This window comes from Schistocerca gregaria, chromosome 1 (assembly GCF_023897955.1).
Source record: "Schistocerca gregaria isolate iqSchGreg1 chromosome 1, iqSchGreg1.2, whole genome shotgun sequence".
Lineage (NCBI taxonomy): Eukaryota > Metazoa > Arthropoda > Insecta > Orthoptera > Acrididae > Schistocerca > Schistocerca gregaria.
The window spans coordinates 207,499,373-207,511,419 of NC_064920.1; the positions used below are offsets into that span (position 1 = coordinate 207,499,373).

General features: G+C 47.0%; 35 non-coding genes across 35 annotated transcripts; all 35 read right to left on the bottom strand.

The window, feature by feature from the left end:
- Positions 1-178: 178 nt before the first annotated feature.
- On the bottom strand, positions 179-250 carry Trnat-ugu (transfer RNA threonine (anticodon UGU)). The gene has a single exon. It is a non-coding gene; the product is annotated as a tRNA-Thr (tRNA).
- Positions 251-491: 241 nt separating this feature from the next.
- On the bottom strand, positions 492-563 carry Trnat-ugu (transfer RNA threonine (anticodon UGU)). The gene has a single exon. It is a non-coding gene; the product is annotated as a tRNA-Thr (tRNA).
- A 241-nt stretch (positions 564-804) lies between these two features.
- On the bottom strand, positions 805-876 carry Trnat-ugu (transfer RNA threonine (anticodon UGU)). The gene has a single exon. It is a non-coding gene; the product is annotated as a tRNA-Thr (tRNA).
- A 241-nt stretch (positions 877-1,117) lies between these two features.
- Trnat-ugu (transfer RNA threonine (anticodon UGU)) lies at positions 1,118-1,189 on the bottom strand. Its single transcript has one exon. It is a non-coding gene; the product is annotated as a tRNA-Thr (tRNA).
- Positions 1,190-1,430: 241 nt separating this feature from the next.
- Trnat-ugu (transfer RNA threonine (anticodon UGU)) lies at positions 1,431-1,502 on the bottom strand. Its single transcript has one exon. It is a non-coding gene; the product is annotated as a tRNA-Thr (tRNA).
- A 241-nt stretch (positions 1,503-1,743) lies between these two features.
- Trnat-ugu (transfer RNA threonine (anticodon UGU)) lies at positions 1,744-1,815 on the bottom strand. Its single transcript has one exon. It is a non-coding gene; the product is annotated as a tRNA-Thr (tRNA).
- A 241-nt stretch (positions 1,816-2,056) lies between these two features.
- Trnat-ugu (transfer RNA threonine (anticodon UGU)) lies at positions 2,057-2,128 on the bottom strand. The gene has a single exon. It is a non-coding gene; the product is annotated as a tRNA-Thr (tRNA).
- Positions 2,129-2,369: 241 nt separating this feature from the next.
- Trnat-ugu (transfer RNA threonine (anticodon UGU)) lies at positions 2,370-2,441 on the bottom strand. The gene has a single exon. It is a non-coding gene; the product is annotated as a tRNA-Thr (tRNA).
- Positions 2,442-2,682: 241 nt separating this feature from the next.
- On the bottom strand, positions 2,683-2,754 carry Trnat-ugu (transfer RNA threonine (anticodon UGU)). Its single transcript has one exon. It is a non-coding gene; the product is annotated as a tRNA-Thr (tRNA).
- Positions 2,755-2,995: 241 nt separating this feature from the next.
- On the bottom strand, positions 2,996-3,067 carry Trnat-ugu (transfer RNA threonine (anticodon UGU)). Its single transcript has one exon. It is a non-coding gene; the product is annotated as a tRNA-Thr (tRNA).
- A 241-nt stretch (positions 3,068-3,308) lies between these two features.
- Positions 3,309-3,380, bottom strand: Trnat-ugu (transfer RNA threonine (anticodon UGU)). Its single transcript has one exon. It is a non-coding gene; the product is annotated as a tRNA-Thr (tRNA).
- A 241-nt stretch (positions 3,381-3,621) lies between these two features.
- Trnat-ugu (transfer RNA threonine (anticodon UGU)) lies at positions 3,622-3,693 on the bottom strand. Its single transcript has one exon. It is a non-coding gene; the product is annotated as a tRNA-Thr (tRNA).
- Positions 3,694-3,934: 241 nt separating this feature from the next.
- On the bottom strand, positions 3,935-4,006 carry Trnat-ugu (transfer RNA threonine (anticodon UGU)). Its single transcript has one exon. It is a non-coding gene; the product is annotated as a tRNA-Thr (tRNA).
- Positions 4,007-4,247: 241 nt separating this feature from the next.
- On the bottom strand, positions 4,248-4,319 carry Trnat-ugu (transfer RNA threonine (anticodon UGU)). Its single transcript has one exon. It is a non-coding gene; the product is annotated as a tRNA-Thr (tRNA).
- A 241-nt stretch (positions 4,320-4,560) lies between these two features.
- Positions 4,561-4,632, bottom strand: Trnat-ugu (transfer RNA threonine (anticodon UGU)). Its single transcript has one exon. It is a non-coding gene; the product is annotated as a tRNA-Thr (tRNA).
- A 241-nt stretch (positions 4,633-4,873) lies between these two features.
- Trnat-ugu (transfer RNA threonine (anticodon UGU)) lies at positions 4,874-4,945 on the bottom strand. The gene has a single exon. It is a non-coding gene; the product is annotated as a tRNA-Thr (tRNA).
- Positions 4,946-5,186: 241 nt separating this feature from the next.
- Positions 5,187-5,258, bottom strand: Trnat-ugu (transfer RNA threonine (anticodon UGU)). Its single transcript has one exon. It is a non-coding gene; the product is annotated as a tRNA-Thr (tRNA).
- A 241-nt stretch (positions 5,259-5,499) lies between these two features.
- Trnat-ugu (transfer RNA threonine (anticodon UGU)) lies at positions 5,500-5,571 on the bottom strand. The gene has a single exon. It is a non-coding gene; the product is annotated as a tRNA-Thr (tRNA).
- Positions 5,572-5,812: 241 nt separating this feature from the next.
- On the bottom strand, positions 5,813-5,884 carry Trnat-ugu (transfer RNA threonine (anticodon UGU)). The gene has a single exon. It is a non-coding gene; the product is annotated as a tRNA-Thr (tRNA).
- A 241-nt stretch (positions 5,885-6,125) lies between these two features.
- Positions 6,126-6,197, bottom strand: Trnat-ugu (transfer RNA threonine (anticodon UGU)). Its single transcript has one exon. It is a non-coding gene; the product is annotated as a tRNA-Thr (tRNA).
- Positions 6,198-6,438: 241 nt separating this feature from the next.
- On the bottom strand, positions 6,439-6,510 carry Trnat-ugu (transfer RNA threonine (anticodon UGU)). Its single transcript has one exon. It is a non-coding gene; the product is annotated as a tRNA-Thr (tRNA).
- Positions 6,511-6,751: 241 nt separating this feature from the next.
- Positions 6,752-6,823, bottom strand: Trnat-ugu (transfer RNA threonine (anticodon UGU)). The gene has a single exon. It is a non-coding gene; the product is annotated as a tRNA-Thr (tRNA).
- A 241-nt stretch (positions 6,824-7,064) lies between these two features.
- Trnat-ugu (transfer RNA threonine (anticodon UGU)) lies at positions 7,065-7,136 on the bottom strand. Its single transcript has one exon. It is a non-coding gene; the product is annotated as a tRNA-Thr (tRNA).
- A 241-nt stretch (positions 7,137-7,377) lies between these two features.
- Positions 7,378-7,449, bottom strand: Trnat-ugu (transfer RNA threonine (anticodon UGU)). Its single transcript has one exon. It is a non-coding gene; the product is annotated as a tRNA-Thr (tRNA).
- Positions 7,450-7,690: 241 nt separating this feature from the next.
- On the bottom strand, positions 7,691-7,762 carry Trnat-ugu (transfer RNA threonine (anticodon UGU)). Its single transcript has one exon. It is a non-coding gene; the product is annotated as a tRNA-Thr (tRNA).
- An 864-nt stretch (positions 7,763-8,626) lies between these two features.
- On the bottom strand, positions 8,627-8,698 carry Trnat-ugu (transfer RNA threonine (anticodon UGU)). The gene has a single exon. It is a non-coding gene; the product is annotated as a tRNA-Thr (tRNA).
- A 241-nt stretch (positions 8,699-8,939) lies between these two features.
- Positions 8,940-9,011, bottom strand: Trnat-ugu (transfer RNA threonine (anticodon UGU)). Its single transcript has one exon. It is a non-coding gene; the product is annotated as a tRNA-Thr (tRNA).
- A 241-nt stretch (positions 9,012-9,252) lies between these two features.
- Trnat-ugu (transfer RNA threonine (anticodon UGU)) lies at positions 9,253-9,324 on the bottom strand. Its single transcript has one exon. It is a non-coding gene; the product is annotated as a tRNA-Thr (tRNA).
- Positions 9,325-9,565: 241 nt separating this feature from the next.
- Trnat-ugu (transfer RNA threonine (anticodon UGU)) lies at positions 9,566-9,637 on the bottom strand. The gene has a single exon. It is a non-coding gene; the product is annotated as a tRNA-Thr (tRNA).
- Positions 9,638-9,878: 241 nt separating this feature from the next.
- Trnat-ugu (transfer RNA threonine (anticodon UGU)) lies at positions 9,879-9,950 on the bottom strand. Its single transcript has one exon. It is a non-coding gene; the product is annotated as a tRNA-Thr (tRNA).
- Positions 9,951-10,191: 241 nt separating this feature from the next.
- Trnat-ugu (transfer RNA threonine (anticodon UGU)) lies at positions 10,192-10,263 on the bottom strand. Its single transcript has one exon. It is a non-coding gene; the product is annotated as a tRNA-Thr (tRNA).
- Positions 10,264-10,816: 553 nt separating this feature from the next.
- Positions 10,817-10,888, bottom strand: Trnat-ugu (transfer RNA threonine (anticodon UGU)). Its single transcript has one exon. It is a non-coding gene; the product is annotated as a tRNA-Thr (tRNA).
- A 241-nt stretch (positions 10,889-11,129) lies between these two features.
- Positions 11,130-11,201, bottom strand: Trnat-ugu (transfer RNA threonine (anticodon UGU)). Its single transcript has one exon. It is a non-coding gene; the product is annotated as a tRNA-Thr (tRNA).
- A 241-nt stretch (positions 11,202-11,442) lies between these two features.
- On the bottom strand, positions 11,443-11,514 carry Trnat-ugu (transfer RNA threonine (anticodon UGU)). Its single transcript has one exon. It is a non-coding gene; the product is annotated as a tRNA-Thr (tRNA).
- A 241-nt stretch (positions 11,515-11,755) lies between these two features.
- Positions 11,756-11,827, bottom strand: Trnat-ugu (transfer RNA threonine (anticodon UGU)). The gene has a single exon. It is a non-coding gene; the product is annotated as a tRNA-Thr (tRNA).
- Between the last annotated feature and the right edge of the window lie 220 nt (positions 11,828-12,047).

The window sequence follows — 12,047 nt, forward strand, 5'->3', positions numbered from 1 at the left end:
GCGTACAAAGAGTTACTCTGGCACAACAATTCGCTACCACTGAGGTCCACAGCGAAGACTGACTGGGTGCTGCCGTCTTTCGTCTATCGTCATCTGTGATCTTGGCTCAGGCCCGAAGGGACACGCTATTTTGAAATTTTCGGTTCAAAGGATTATATTGGCCCATTTAAAATTGTGCTGCCCCCTGTGAGAATCGAACTCACGACCCCTGGTTTACAAGACCAGTGCTCTGCCCCTGAGCTAAGGAGGCTGTTGCAGCACACGTTTCTTTGCCACAGTGTTCAAGAGAAATACAATTCAGAGCTAATAAAATGCGTACAAAGAGTTACTCTGGCACAACAATTCGCTACCACTGAGGTCCACAGCGAAGACTGACTGGGTGCTGCCGTCTTTCGTCTATCGTCATCTGCGATCTTGGCTCAGGCCCGAAAAGACACGCTATTTTGAAATTTTCGGTTCAAAGGATTATATTGGCCCATTTAAAATTGTGCTGCCCCCTGTGAGAATCGAACTCACGACCCCTGGTTTACAAGACCAGTGCTCTGCCCCTGAGCTAAGGAGGCTATTGCAGCACACACTTCTTTGCCACAGTGTTCAAGAGAAATACAATTCAGAGCTTATAAAATGCGTACAAAGAGTTACTCTGGCACAACAATTCGCTACCACTGAGGTCCACAGCGAAGACTGACTGGGTGCTGCCGTCTTTCGTCTATCGTCATCTGTGATCTTGGCTCAGGCCCGAAAAGACACGCTATTATGAAATTTTCGGTTCAAAGGATTATATTGGCCCATTTAAAATTGAGCTGCTCTCTGTGAGAATCGAACTCACGACCCCTGGTTTACAAGACCAGTGCTCTGCCCCTGAGCTAAGGAGGCTGTTGCAGCACACGCTTCTTTGCCACAGTGCTCAAGAGAAATACAAGTCAGAGCTAATAAAATGCGTACAAAGAGTTACTCTGGCACAACAATTCGCTACCACTGAGGTCCACAGCGAAGACTGACTGGGTGCTGCCGTCTTTCGTCTATCGTCATCTGTGATCTTGGCTCAGGCCCGAAAAGACACGCTATTTTGAAATTTTCGGTTCAAAGGATTATATTGGCCCATTTAAAATTGTGCTGCCCCCTGTGAGAATCGAACTCACGACCCCTGGTTTACAAGACCAGTGCTCTGCCCCTGAGCTAAGGAGGCTGTTGCAGCACACGCTTCTTTGCCACAGTGTTCAAGAGAAATACAATTCAGAGCTAATAAAATGCGTACAAAGAGTTACTCTGGCACAACAATTCGCTACCACTGAGGTCCACAGCGAAGACTGACTGGGTGCTGCCGTCTTTCGTCTATCGTCATCTGTGATCTTGGCTCAGGACCGAAAAGACACGCTATTTTGAAATTTTCGGTTCAAAGGATTATATTGGCCCATTTAAAGTTGTGCTGCCCCCTGTGAGAATCGAACTCACGACCCCTGGATTACAAGACCAGTGCTCTGCCCCTGAGCTAAGGAGGCTGTTGCAGCACACGCTTCTTTGCCACAGTGTTCAAGAGAAATACAATTCAGAGCTAATAAAATGCGTACAAAGAATTACTCTGGCACAACAATTCGCTACCACTGAGGTCCACAGCGAAGACTGACTGGGTGCTGCCGTCTTTCGTCTATCGTCATCTGTGATCTTGGCTCAGGCCCGAAAAGACACGCTATTTTGAAATTTTCGGTTCAAAGGATTATATTGGCCCATTTAAAATTGTGCTGCCCCCTGTAAGAATCGAACTCACGACCCCTGGTTTACAAGACCAGTGCTCTGCCCCTGAGCTAAGGAGGCTGTTGCAGCACACGCTTCTTTGCCACAGTGTTCAAGAGAAATACAATTCAGAGCTAATAAAATGCGTACAAAGAGTTACTCTGGCACAACAATTCGCTACCACTGAGGTCCACAGCGAAGACTGACTGGGTGCTGCCGTCTTTCGTCTATCGTCATCTGTGATCTTGGCTCAGGCCCGAAAAGACACGCTATTTTGAAATTTTCGGTTCAAAGGATTATATTGGCCCATTTAAAATTGTGCTGCCCCCTGTGAGAATCGAACTCACGACCCCTGGTTTACAAGACCAGTGCTCTGCCCCTGAGCTAAGGAGGCTATTGCAGCACACACTTCTTTGCCACAGTGTTCAAGAGAAATACAATTCAGAGCTTATAAAATGCGTACAAAGAGTTACTCTGGCACAACAATTCGCTACCACTGAGGTCCACAGCGAAGACTGACTGGGTGCTGCCGTCTTTCGTCTATCGTCATCTGTGATCTTGGCTCAGGCCAGAAAAGACACGCTATTTTGAAATTTTCGGTTCAAAGGATTATATTGGCCCATTTAAAACTGTGCTGCCCCCTGTGAGAATCGAACTCACGACCCCTGGTTTACAAGACCAGTGCTCTGCCCCTGAGCTAAGGAGGCTGTTGCAGCACACGCTTCTTTGCCACAGTGTTCAAGAGAAATACAATTCAGAGCTAATAAAATGCGTACAAAGAGTTACTCTGGCACAACAATTCGCTACCACTGAGGTCCACAGCGAAGACTGACTGGGTGCTGCCGTCTTTCGTCTATCGTCATCTGTGATCTTGGCTCAGGCCCGAAAAGACACGCTATTTTGAAATTTTCGGTTCAAAGGATTATATTGGCCCATTTAAAATTGTGCTGCCCCCTGTGAGAATCGAACTCACGACCCCTGGTTTACAAGACCAGTGCTCTGCCCCTGAGCTAAGGAGGCTGTTGCAGCACACGCTTCTTTGCCACAGTGTTCAAGAGAAATACAATTCAGAGCTAATAAAATGCGTACAAAGAGTTACTCTGGCACAACAATTCGCTACCACTGAGGTCCACAGCGAAGACTGACTGGGTGCTGCCGTCTTTCGTCTATCGTCATCTGTGATCTTGGCTCAGGCCCGAAAAGACACGCTATTTTAAAATTTTCGGTTCAAAGGATTATATTGGCCCATTTAAAATTGTGCTGCCCCCTGTGAGAATCGAACTCACGACCCCTGGTTTACAAGACCAGTGCTCTGCCCCTGAGCTAAGGAGGCTATTGCAGCACACACTTCTTTGCCACAGTGTTCAAGAGAAATACAATTCAGAGCTAATAAAATGCGTACAAAGAGTTACTCTGGCACAACAATTCGCTACCACTGAGGTCCACAGCGAAGACTGACTGGGTGCTGCCGTCTTTCGTCTATCGTCATCTGTGATCTTGGCTCAGGCCCGAAAAGACACGCTATTTTAAAATTTTCGGTTCAAAGGATTATATTGGCCCATTTAAAATTGTGCTGCACCCTGTGAGAATCGAACTCACGACCCCTGGTTTACAAGACCAGTGCTCTGCCCCTGAGCTAAGGAGGCTGTTGCAGCACACGCTTCTTTGCCACAGTGTTCAAGAGAAATACAATTCAGAGCTAATAAAATGCGTACAAAGAGTTACTCTGGCACAACAATTCGCTACCACTGAGGTCCACAGCGAAGACTGACTGGGTGCTGCCGTCTTTCGTCTATCGTCATCTGTGATCTTGGCTCAGGCCCGAAAAGACACGCTATTTTGAAATTTTCGGTTCAAAGGATTATATTGGCCCATTTAAAATTGTGCTGCCCCCTGTAAGAATCGAACTCACGACCCCTGGTTTACAAGACCAGTGCTCTGCCCCTGAGCTAAGGAAGCTGTTGCAGCACACGCTTCTTTGCCACAGTGTTCAAGAGAAATACAATTCAGAGCTAATAAAATGCGTACAAAGAGTTACTCTGGCACAACAATTCGCTACCACTGAGGTCCACAGCGAAGACTGACTGGGTGCTGCCGTCTTTCGTCTATCGTCATCTGTGATCTTGGCTCAGGCCCGAAAAGACACGCTATTTTGAAATTTTCGGTTCAAAGGATTATATTGGCCCATTTAAAATTGTGCTGCCCCCTGTGAGAATCGAACTCACGACCCCTGGTTTACAAGACCAGTGCTCTGCCCCTGAGCTAAGGAGGCTATTGCAGCACACACTTCTTTGCCACAGTGTTCAAGAGAAATACAATTCAGAGCTTATAAAATGCGTACAAAGAGTTACTCTGGCACAACAATTCGCTACCACTGAGGTCCACAGCGAAGACTGACTGGGTGCTGCCGTCTTTCGTCTATCGTCATCTGTGATCTTGGCTCAGGCCCGAAAAGACACGCTATTTTGAAATTTTCGGTTCAAAGGATTATATTGGCCCATTTAAAATTGTGCTGCCCCCTGTAAGAATCGAACTCACGACCCCTGGTTTACAAGACCAGTGCTCTGCCCCTGAGCTAAGGAGGCTGTTGCAGCACACGCTTCTTTGCCACAGTGTTCAAGAGAAATACAATTCAGAGCTAATAAAATGCGTACAAAGAGTTACTCTGGCACAACAATTCGCTACCACTGAGGTCCACAGCGAAGACTGACTGGGTGCTGCCGTCTTTCGTCTATCGTCATCTGTGATCTTGGCTCAGGCCAGAAAAGACACGCTATTTTGAAATTTTCGGTTCAAAGGATTATATTGGCCCATTTAAAATTGTGCTGCCCCCTGTGAGAATCGAACTCACGACCCCTGGTTTACAAGACCAGTGCTCTGCCCCTGAGCTAAGGAGGCTGTTGCAGCACACGCTTCTTTGCCACAGTGTTCAAGAGAAATACAATTCAGAGCTAATAAAATGCGTACAAAGAGTTACTCTGGCACAACAATTGGCTACCACTGAGGTCCACAGCGAAGACTGACTGGGTGCTGCCGTCTTTCGTCTATCGTCATCTGTGATCTTGGCTCAGGCCCGAAAAGACACGCTATTTTGAAATTTTCGGTTCAAAGGATTATATTGGCCCATTTAAAATTGTGCTGCCCCCTGTGAGAATCGAACTCACGACCCCTGGTTTACAAGACCAGTGCTCTGCCCCTGAGCTAAGGAGGCTGTTGCAGCACACGCTTCTTTGCCACAGTGTTCAAGAGAAATACAATTCAGAGCTAATAAAATGCGTACAAAGAGTTACTCTGGCACAACAATTCGCTACCACTGAGGTCCACAGCGAAGACTGACTGGGTGCTGCCGTCTTTCGTCTATCGTCATCTGTGATCTTGGCTCAGGCCCGAAAAGACACGCTATTTTAAAATTTTCGGTTCAAAGGATTATATTGGCCCATTTAAAATTGTGCTGCACCCTGTGAGAATCGAACTCACGACCCCTGGTTTACAAGACCAGTGCTCTGCCCCTGAGCTAAGGAGGCTGTTGCAGCACACGCTTCTTTGCCACAGTGTTCAAGAGAAATACAATTCAGAGCTAATAAAATGCGTACAAAGAGTTACTCTGGCACAACAATTCGCTACCACTGAGGTCCACAGCGAAGACTGACTGGGTGCTGCCGTCTTTCGTCTATCGTCATCTGTGATCTTGGCTCAGGCCCGAAAAGACACGCTATTTTGAAATTTTCGGTTCAAAGGATTATATTGGCCCATTTAAAATTGTGCTGCCCCCTGTAAGAATCGAACTCACGACCCCTGGTTTACAAGACCAGTGCTCTGCCCCTGAGCTAAGGAAGCTGTTGCAGCACACGCTTCTTTGCCACAGTGTTCAAGAGAAATACAATTCAGAGCTAATAAAATGCGTACAAAGAGTTACTCTGGCACAACAATTCGCTACCACTGAGGTCCACAGCGAAGACTGACTGGGTGCTGCCGTCTTTCGTCTATCGTCATCTGTGATCTTGGCTCAGGCCCGAAAAGACACGCTATTTTGAAATTTTCGGTTCAAAGGATTATATTGGCCCATTTAAAATTGTGCTGCCCCCTGTGAGAATCGAACTCACGACCCCTGGTTTACAAGACCAGTGCTCTGCCCCTGAGCTAAGGAGGCTATTGCAGCACACACTTCTTTGCCACAGTGTTCAAGAGAAATACAATTCAGAGCTTATAAAATGCGTACAAAGAGTTACTCTGGCACAACAATTCGCTACCACTGAGGTCCACAGCGAAGACTGACTGGGTGCTGCCGTCTTTCGTCTATCGTCATCTGTGATCTTGGCTCAGGCCCGAAAAGACACGCTATTTTGAAATTTTCGGTTCAAAGGATTATATTGGCCCATTTAAAATTGTGCTGCCCCCTGTAAGAATCGAACTCACGACCCCTGGTTTACAAGACCAGTGCTCTGCCCCTGAGCTAAGGAGGCTGTTGCAGCACACGCTTCTTTGCCACAGTGTTCAAGAGAAATACAATTCAGAGCTAATAAAATGCGTACAAAGAGTTACTCTGGCACAACAATTCGCTACCACTGAGGTCCACAGCGAAGACTGACTGGGTGCTGCCGTCTTTCGTCTATCGTCATCTGTGATCTTGGCTCAGGCCCGAAAAGACACGCTATTTTGAAATTTTCGGTTCAAAGGATTATATTGGCCCATTTAAAATTGTGCTGCCCCCTGTGAGAATCGAACTCACGACCCCTGGTTTACAAGACCAGTGCTCTGCCCCTGAGCTAAGGAGGCTATTGCAGCACACACTTCTTTGCCACAGTGTTCAAGAGAAATACAATTCAGAGCTTATAAAATGCGTACAAAGAGTTACTCTGGCACAACAATTCGCTACCACTGAGGTCCACAGCGAAGACTGACTGGGTGCTGCCGTCTTTCGTCTATCGTCATCTGTGATCTTGGCTCAGGCCAGAAAAGACACGCTATTTTGAAATTTTCGGTTCAAAGGATTATATTGGCCCATTTAAAATTGGGCTGCCCCCTTTGAGAATCGAACTCACGACCCCTGGTTTACAAGACCAGTGCTCTGCCCCTGAGCTAAGGAGGCTGTTGCAGCACACGCTTCTTTGCCACAGTGTTCAAGAGAAATACAATTCAGAGCTAATAAAATGCGTACAAAGAGTTACTCTGGCACAACAATTCGCTACCACTGAGGTCCACAGCGAAGACTGACTGGGTGCTGCCGTCTTTCGTCTATCGTCATCTGTGATCTTGGCTCAGGCCCGAAAAGACACGCTATTTTGAAATTTTCGGTTCAAAGGATTATATTGGCCCATTTAAAATTGTGCTGCCCCCTGTGAGAATCGAACTCACGACCCCTGGTTTACAAGACCAGTGCTCTGCCCCTGAGCTAAGGAGGCTGTTGCAGCACACGCTTCTTTGCCACAGTGTTCAAGAGAAATACAATTCAGAGCTAATAAAATGCGTACAAAGAGTTACTCTGGCACAACAATTCGCTACCACTGAGGTCCACAGCGAAGACTGACTGGGTGCTGCCGTCTTTCGTCTATCGTCATCTGTGATCTTGGCTCAGGCCCGAAAAGACACGCTATTTTAAAATTTTCGGTTCAAAGGATTATATTGGCCCATTTAAAATTGTGCTGCCCCCTGTGAGAATCGAACTCACGACCCCTGGTTTACAAGACCAGTGCTCTGCCCCTGAGCTAAGGAGGCTATTGCAGCACATACTTCTTTGCCACAGTGTTCAAGAGAAATACAATTCAGAGCTTATAAAATGCGTACAAAGAGTTACTCTGGCACAACAATTCGCTACCACTGAGGTCCACAGCGAAGACTGACTGGGTGCTGCCGTCTTTCGTCTATCGTCATCTGTGATCTTGGCTCAGGCCCGAAAAGACACGCTATTTTGAAATTTTCGGTTCAAAGGATTATATTGGCCCATTTAAAATTGTGCTGCCCTCTGTGAGAATCGAACTCACGACCCCTGGTTTACAAGACCAGTGCTCTGCCCCTGAGCTAAGGAGGCTGTTGCAGCACACGCTTCTTTGCCACAGTGTTCAAGAGAAATACAATTCAGAGCTTATAAAATGCGTACAAAGAGTTACTCTGGCACAACAATTCGCTACCACTGAGGTCCACAGCGAAGACTGACTGGGTGCTGCCGTCTTTCGTCTATCGTCATCTGTGATCTTGGCTCAGGCCCGAAAAGACACGCTATTTTGAAATTTTCGGTTCAAAGGATTATATTGGCCCATTTAAAATTGTGCTGCCCCTGTGAGAATCGAACTCACGAACCCTGGTTTACAAGGCCAGTGCTCCCCCCTGAGCTAAGGAGGCTGTTGCAGCACACGCTTCTTTGCCACAGTGTTCAAGAGAAATACAATTCAGAGCTAATAAAATGCGTACAAAGAGTTACTCTGGCACAACAATTCGCTACCACTGAGGTCCACAGCGAAGACTGACTGGGTGCTGCCGTCTTTCGTCTATCGTCATCTGTGATCTTGGCTCAGGCCAGAAAAGACACGCTATTTTGAAATTTTCGGTTCAAAGGATTATATTGGCCCATTTAAAATTGTGCTGCCCCTGTGAGAATCGAACTCACGAACCCTGGTTTACAAGGCCAGTGCTCCACCCCTGAGCTAAGGAGGCTGTTGCAGCACACGCTTCTTTGCCACAGTGTTCAAGAGAAATACAATTCAGAGCTAATAAAATGCGTACAAAGAGTTACTCTGGCACGACAATTCGCTACCACTGAGGTCCACAGCGAAGACTGACTGGGTGCTGCCGTCTTTCGTCTATCGTCATCTGTGATCTTGGCTCAGGCCCGAAAAGACACGCTATTTTGAAATTTTCGGTTCAAAGGATTATATTGGCCCATTTAAAATTGTGCTGCCCCCTGTGAGAATCGAACTCACGACCCCTGGTTTACAAGACCAGTGCTCTGCCCCTGAGCTAAGGAGGCTGTTGCAGCACACGCTTCTTTGCCACAGTGTTCAAGAGAAATACAATTCAGAGCTAATAAAATGCGTACAAAGAGTTACTCTGGCACAACAATTCGCTACCACTGAGGTCCACAGCGAAGACTGACTGGGTGCTGCCGTCTTTCGTCTATCGTCATCTGTGATCTTGGCTCAGGCCCGAAAAGACACGCTATTTTGAAATTTTCGGTTCAAAGGATTATATTGGCCCATTTAAAATTGTGCTGCCCCCTGTGAGAATCGAACTCACGACCCCTGGTTTACAAGACCAGTGCTCTGCCCCTGAGCTAAGGAGGCTGTTGCAGCACACGCTTCTTTGCCACAGTGTTCAAGAGAAATACAATTCAGAGCTAATAAAATGCGTACAAAGAGTTACTCTGGCACAACAATTCGCTACCACTGAGGTCCACAGCGAAGACTGACTGGGTGCTGCCGTCTTTCGTCTATCGTCATCTGTGATCTTGGCTCAGGCCCGAAAAGACACGCTATTTTAAAATTTTCGGTTCAAAGGATTATATTGGCCCATTTAAAATTGTGCTGCACCCTGTGAGAATCGAACTCACGACCCCTGGTTTACAAGACCAGTGCTCTGCCCCTGAGCTAAGGAGGCTAATGCAGCACACACTTCTTTGCCACAGTGTTCAAGAGAAATACAATTCAGAGCTTATAAAATGCGTACAAAGAGTTACTCTGGCACAACAATTCGCTACCACTGAGGTCCACAGCGAAGACTGACTGGGTGCTGCCGTCTTTCGTCTATCGTCATCTGTGATCTTGGCTCAGGCCCGAAAAGACACGCTATTTTGAAATTTTCGGTTCAAAGGATTATATTGGCCCATTTAAAATTGTGCTGCCCCCTGTGAGAATCGAACTCACGACCCCTGGTTTACAAGACCAGTGCTCTGCCCCTGAGCTAAGGAGGCTGTTGCAGCACACGCTTCTTTGCCACAGTGTTCAAGAGAAATACAATTCAGAGTTAATAAAATGCGTACAAAGAGTTACTCTGGCACAACAATTCGCTACCACTGAGGTCCACAGCGAAGACTGACTGGGTGCTGCCGTCTTTCGTCTATCGTCATCTGTGATCTTGGCTCAGGCCCGAAAAGACACGCTATTTTGAAATTTTCGGTTCAAAGGATTATATTGGCCCATTTAAAATTGTGCTGCCCCCTGTGAGAATCGAACTCACGACCCCTGGTTTACAAGACCAGTGCTCTGCCCCTGAGCTAAGGAGGCTGTTGCAGCACACGCTTCTTTGCCACAGTGTTCAAGAGAAATACAATTCAGAGCTAATAAAATGCGTACAAAGAGTTACTCTGGCACAACAATTCGCTACCACTGAGGTCCACAGCGAAGACTGACTGGGTGCTGCCGTCTTTCGTCTATCGTCATCTGTGATCTTGGCTCAGGCCCGAAAAGACACGCTATTTTGAAATTTTCGGTTCAAAGGATTATATTGGCCCATTTAAAATTGTGCTGCCCCCTGTGAGAATCGAACTCACGACCCCTGGTTTACAAGACCAGTGCTCTGCCCCTGAGCTAAGGAGGCTGTTGCAGCACACGCTTCTTTGCCACAGTGTTCAAGAGAAATACAATTCAGAGCTTATAAAATGCGTACAAAGAGTTACTCTGGCACAACAATTCGCTACCACTGAGGTCCACAGCGAAGACTGACTGGGTGCTGCCGTCTTTCGTCTATCGTCATCTGTGATCTTGGCTCAGGCCCGAAAAGACACGCTATTTTGAAATTTTCGGTTCAAAGGATTATATTGGCCCATTTAAAATTGTGCTGCCCCTGTGAGAATCGAACTCACGACCCCTGGTTTACAAGGCCAGTGCTCCGCCCCTGAGCTAAGGAGGCTGTTGCAGCACACGCTTCTTTGCCACAGTGTTCAAGAGAAATACAATTCAGAGCTAATAAAATGCGTACAAAGAGTTACTCTGGCACAACAATTCGCTACCACTGAGGTCCACAGCGAAGACTGACTGGGTGCTGCCGTCTTTCGTCTATCGTCATCTGTGATCTTGGCTCAGGCCCGAAAAGACACGCTATTTTGAAATTTTCGGTTCAAAGGATTATATTGGCCCATTTAAAATTGTGCTGCCCCCTGTGAGAATCGAACTCACGACCCCTGGTTTACAAGACCAGTGCTCTGCCCCTGAGCTAAGGAGGCTGTTGCAGCACACGCTTCTTTGCCACAGTGTTCAAGAGAAATACAATTCAGAGCTTATAAAATGCGTACAAAGAGTTACTCTGGCACAACAATTCGCTACCACTGAGGTCCACAGCGAAGACTGACTGGGTGCTGCCGTCTTTCGTCTATCGTCATCTGTGATCTTGGCTCAGGCCCGAAAAGACACGCTATTTTGAAATTTTCGGTTCAAAGGATTATATTGGCCCATTTAAAATTGTGCTGCCCCCTGTGAGAATCGAACTCACGACCCCTGGTTTACAAGACCAGTGCTCTGCCCCTGAGCTAAGGAGGCTGTTGCAGCACACGCTTCTTTGCCACAGTGTTCAAGAGAAATACAATTCAGAGCTAATAAAATGCGTACAAAGAGTTACTCTGGCACAACAATTCGCTACCACTGAGGTCCACAGCGAAGACTGACTGGGTGCTGCCGTCTTTCGTCTATCGTCATCTGTGATCTTGGCTCAGGCCCGAAAAGACACGCTATTTTGAAATTTTCGGTTCAAAGGATTATATTGGCCCATTTAAAATTGTGCTGCCCCCTGTGAGAATCGAACTCACGACCCCTGGTTTACAAGACCAGTGCTCTGCCCCTGAGCTAAGGAGGCTGTTGCAGCACACGCTTCTTTGCCACAGTGTTCAAGAGAAATACAATTCAGAGCTAATAAAATGCGTACAAAGAGTTACTCTGGCACAACAATTCGCTACCACTGAGGTCCACAGCGAAGACTGACTGGGTGCTGCCGTCTTTCGTCTATCGTCATCTGTGATCTTGGCTCAGGCCCGAAAAGACACGCTATTTTAAAATTTTCGGTTCAAAGGATTATATTGGCCCATTTAAAATTGTGCTGCCCCCTGTAAGAATCGAACTCACGACCCCTGGTTTACAAGACCAGTGCTCTGCCCCTGAGCTAAGGAGGCTGTTGCAGCACACGCTTCTTTGCCACAGTGTTCAAGAGAAATACAATTCAGAGCTAATAAAATGCGTACAAAGAGTTACTCTGGCACAACAATTCGCTACCACTGAGGTCCACAGCGAAGACTGACTGGGTGCTGCCGTCTTTCGTCTATCGTCATCTGTGATCTTGGCTCAGGCCAGAAAAGACACGCTATTTTGAAATTTTCGGTTCAAAGGATTATA